Below are 5,325 nucleotides of genomic sequence, written 5' to 3'. Positions count from 1 at the left end.
CTGTGAGAATAGGGCCCTTGTTTACGACGAATGCGCGATTCGTTCGAACGAATAGTAAGCGCATTGAAGTTTCCTCTCGCAAACGAGAATACGAACCAGAAACTCGCATTCGTCGTAAACAAGAATGAGAATATTGGGAATTCTACCGAATTTTACATTCTGTTCAAAGATTTTTGACCTGAGATGCAATAACACCTACGTTGGTTTTTATTATGTATCTTGTAAACATACTATCATGAAAACTCATAAAAGTCCTTGCCTTGTAGATAAACAGTCAATTGATAGGAATGTAATTTGATTAATTTCAAAACAAAAGCTAAAAAATATGTTGTACTAGGTGTTACACCACTGCAGTATCAGTGAAGGAACAAAATAAACATGCTTATCTGGGGTACCTATCTGTATATGGGGGACTCTTTTAATTTCGATAATTACATCATCATTAAAGGAACTTTTCAATAATTTTCTAGAAGATATCGAAGTACGATAATTGTTGTAGCTACCCTATTGTCCATAGAACAGAAAGGCTATCTAGTAATTAGCGAAAGAGAAACTAAACAATAAGAGGCTCTCATATGCAGTTTAATGGTGCTCACGTTCTGTGGTAACCGTAGCTCGTCAAATGCAAAGCAAATGTCGCTATCGATTAATTCCAACACCTTGATGGATGCAATGCAGGTTTCTAACGGCATCTTATACCGGTTGGTGACGCTATAAAACAGCTCCGAAAAAATCAGTCTTATTCCACTTGCAATATCCTTCCTCTCAAAGATGCCTGCAAATGAAGAAAATAACAAATTATAGAAATACCAGCTCTGTCAAATACAAGCATCAATTACTTCAATTCAATTCATCAATACGAATCACTTGAGGGATATTATTTTTGGTTGTATGCACGACGTATTTTTTTTGCCGGAAAATTAAGTCTAATCTATTCAGTCTTCTTGAAAGCCTTGCCATTTTTGACTCCGCAGTGAAGGGATGACAATTGTCAATAAATCGATTATTGATCAATATATTGATCGTGTAAGGGTATCTTAAAAATATTGATCATGTAGAAATCAAATGGCATTGACGTATTGAAGCAGTCTTGACAATATTTTTATTGACAATATTCTTGTCCCGTGTAGGGTCCGCTAAGGTTTGTTTAGGGACCATTCATAAATTACGTAACGCTTTTAGGACGGTGTGACAAGTTGTGACATATGGGAGTAAGCTAGAACCTCACGTAACATGTTTTTACCGAAGAAAAACATTTTTAAAGGATTTGTTACGTAATAGGAGAGGGAGCAGAGTAGAGATACCCAGTTAAACTCATTCCGGAACCGGTTCGGATTTCTGAATGGAGTCATTATGGATTCCAAATCAAATGCAACAACCGATTCCGACTCAGAATCGGTTGTTGCATTTGATTTGGAATCCATAATGACTCCATTCAAGATTCCGAATCAAATTCCGAATGGTTTGACCGGGTATTTGTGACAATTTATTACATGGGGGGAATTTTCGCGTTACGTAATTTATGATTGACCCTTATGGTTATTTAATTTTTAACAACCATGGTATATTAAAGAATTTTTGTTCGTCAATAGCATGATCGTCTATTGTCCCTCAAGACTCTTAATAATGAATCAAACATGTTAAATAATGCATACATTTACTCTTGCGTTGTATTCGAAGATGAGTGTTTCCAGTGTATACAGAACGATGTCAATTTGAAGAAGATTTGGACTTGCTTGTGTTGACGATTATGCCCACTGTAAAGAGAAATAACAGTTGGATACATTACTAAAGCATTTTAAAAATTGAAATTGTTTTTTTGATCTATACATTTTGTTTAGTTGACTAGACAAGCTGGGAGATGGAAAATGGAGATTTAAAATACGACTTACACGATACGTGAGACTTCCGTCTGCGGTACAGCATGTCACCGGAACGTCAAAATTAGTTACACGCAGTTAATTGCGAATAGTCACATAACATTAACGACACCAAGCGTTTTGACGTGTGGAACGTGTGAATAAACGCATTCAACTTACCCTGACGGAACGGTGTGGTGACGTTAACGTTATTTTTTGTTGACGGAAGTTGAAAGTATCGCCTGAATCGTGCTTAATCAAGAAAAAAAAACTAAGTAATATGCGTAATCTAGTAAATCTAGTTCGTCGGGTCGCACATGTTTGTATGAGAGATAGCGTGTTTGTGCGTGGATAAGTGGGATTTTCGATTCATTAACACCGGTGTAGTGGAGTGCACTGGAACTGCACCATTTTTGCACTTTCTAGCAGAAAACTGGGTATGTTCCATTGACACTTCTCCTAGAAAGTGGAAAACTAGTGCACTCCACTAGACCGGTGCACATGCATCGAAAATCCTATATAGCAATACGAGTGCTTACCTTAATACGTTGCTCCTCTCTTTCAAGAGATCCACGTGAAGAAACCTGCAGGTCTGTATTTATCAAGATGTAGTCCCAGGTTTCTTCACAGATCTATCTTCGATCAGTGGCTGTAGATTTGGATCCAGTTTGAAATTTTTCTCCATCGACGTAATTTTCGCGCGGGCCGTGATTCCAATGCTTAGTTTTTAACATACGCTGCTGATGCTAGAAGAGAATGTGTTTCCCCTTATCATTAGGGTTCCCGGCAACGTCGCTGTGAAACGTATAGTCTTGCAGGGCCGGCATAACACCAGAGAAGCCTAGGGTGGGCACCAGTCTATTACTAGAGCTTTGTCGCAGTTTCACAATACTGGCGATTGCATTACAATCACTTGCGATGCGCTTGTACAAATGACATCGTCGTACGTCGAAAATTCAGACGTGCACATTGTGTGCGTCAGACGCATGCGTAGCATATTTCAAATTTGATGTTGATTCCAAAATTTCGAGTTGGAAGTATCCGAATTATTCATTCGGTTATTTTCATGTAGGTGGAACTACCCATGTTATCTGCCAGCCCGTTAGTCTTGTATACAAGAGTGACTTTTTTGAGATCCGACCAACCGAAGGCTGAACCTAGGCTAGGGCTTCCGGACGTGACCGCGTTGGAATGCGCGTTTGTGCAATCATACTTGAGACCGCGTTTATAAAAGCACAAGTGCTAACGTGAACTTAATCGCCGGAACGTTTTATGATTGCGATATGACAGTCGTAGGCATACGTGCAGTAGTTTTTACATTCCGGTGTCCTTTCGAGTGTTTCCGAAAAAGAAACAGCAAAAGAAAAAACGCATTATTAATTAGTCATTGATTTAGTAAAGGTTAGATGGATGTACTACTCATAACATACACCACATAACAAACCTTAGTATTCCATACACCATGCAATTACTGTAAATACTACTAGTTAAAATTTGGGTTAATCATAAGATAATTTGAAAAGCACGCAATTTGAAAAAAAAAATAAGTTCGATAAACCCACTTAATCTCCTCGATCTACTAGGGTATCGCAAGCAACATCTTAAAACAACTTTCTGTTGGAGAGGAAAACTGTAATTGTGCCATAATTATATATACATATATACTGTATGTTTGTTCCAGTACACGAAAGTCACTTCGGAGTAAAGGCTACTGCATGCTTCGGAAATTTGAAAACGGGATTTTGATTTTGTTCCCCATGCATTTCAAATGGGAGATGGATTTTCTCATTTCAGAATGAAGACAAATCTGACTGAAACATCCCTCTAAGAACGGTTGGTTTCAAAATCGTCCAATGAAGGACGTTCGTTGGACCAATTTGGACAACGTCCAAATAACCGTTCAACAAACGTCCATCGTTGGACCCGTGTTGAACGATTTTGAAACAATTTTTTGGACGTCTCAGTGGGATACCTCGTATTTACACCGATTACACCCACATTATACGGAGGCTAATTAACTAACGTCGGCAATGCAGTGTGTGCAGAGCTGCCGGATGATTTTATTGAAAATCTGTACCCTTGTTAAAAAATCTGTATTACTCGACAAACATTTTGTCTGTATTCATTGAAGAAACACAATTTTGATAATTGATGCGCATTTAAAAGTTTAAAGTATTGTCTACTATAAACTCAAACATCAAAAAAGGTTTTAAATGAATACTTTGAAGTAATTTGTACATTTTTCGGCTCAAGAGTTTTTGATTTTTTTGAATATAAAAAATATGTTTCATACGACAATACATTGTTGAAGAAATGGCTATTCTTAATGAAAACGGCTGCAGAAAGAGTCCGTTAATAACGTTGTCAATTGAAATTTCAAAAATCCTATATAAAACTGTATTGTGTATTGAAAATCTGTATTAAATTTGTATTCTGTATCAGCGCTTGTAAATCTGTATAATGCAGATAAATCTATATAAATGGCAGCATTGAGTGTGTGAAATATTTCCATGAACATCTTCAGGCGTATTGAATATTTTGACGTTTATTTATGTTTAATTTTTAAATGCAGCTAGCATTGTAAATTCTCTGTTGAGGTGTGATCTTTGAGGTTCAACTATTTTCAGTAATTGTGAGACATACAAAAGGAATCTGGAAACGATCCACGTTTGTTGTCATTAAATTTACGGTAGAGCCTAGCCGAGAAAATTAAGAAGTGCAAGATGCCTGTTGTCGTCTTTTCTCTTAAGCGGACCCTACACGAGCAGAAATATTGACAATAAATAATTTATTGATCAATATATTGATGGTGTAAGGTCATCTTGAAAATATTGATTCTGTAGAATTTAAATGGGATTGATGGATTGAAGCAGTCTTGTCAATATATTTATTGACAATATTTCTGTCTCGTGTAGGGTCCGCTTTAAGCGGCCCTTACACACTCAATATTTTTGTCAATACTAGAGAGTATTGACAAATGTCTTGTACGTGTCATATAAAAATGTGCATTTCCAATGGGATTGAGGAATTGTCATATTGACGATGTGCATTTCCAATGGGATTGAGGAATTGAAGCAATATCGTCAATACTATGTATTGACAAAAATATTGAACGTGTAAGGGCCGCTTTAGATTGTATGAAAGAATATTGGCGTCTGTGTACGGTATTGAACCGTCACTGAATCGGATCGGAAAGGTGTAAATGTGACTTTATTCGCCAGTGCTAATTTCCTCTAGGAACAAATGCAAGTTGCGAAATTTTAGGCCCAATATACATAAAATAACATTATTTCAAAAAAATTCGTTGTAATACGTAAAAAACGATTTTTTTTTGTTTTTTAGAATAAATTATCTTATGTAAACATAGACAACCATACATAGGAAAACTTCGGTTGTTTACATCTGGCCTATCAAGACAACACCCAAAATGAAAAAAAAACTATATACGGTGAATGGAGTTTATGTC

General features: G+C 36.7%; 1 long non-coding RNA gene across 1 annotated transcript; it reads right to left on the bottom strand.

Annotated features, from left to right (window-relative positions):
• Positions 1–572: 572 nt before the first annotated feature.
• On the bottom strand, positions 573–3,183 carry LOC131693732 (uncharacterized). Its single transcript, XR_009306306.1, has 3 exons — positions 2,399–3,183; positions 1,656–1,757; positions 573–775 (listed from the first exon to the last, which is right to left on the bottom strand). It is a non-coding gene; the product is annotated as an uncharacterized LOC131693732 (long non-coding RNA).
• Positions 3,184–5,325: the final 2,142 nt, after the last annotated feature.

Source organism: Topomyia yanbarensis, chromosome 3 (assembly GCF_030247195.1).
Source record: "Topomyia yanbarensis strain Yona2022 chromosome 3, ASM3024719v1, whole genome shotgun sequence".
Lineage (NCBI taxonomy): Eukaryota > Metazoa > Arthropoda > Insecta > Diptera > Culicidae > Topomyia > Topomyia yanbarensis.
This window is presented reverse-complemented; position numbering and strand designations above follow the sequence as displayed.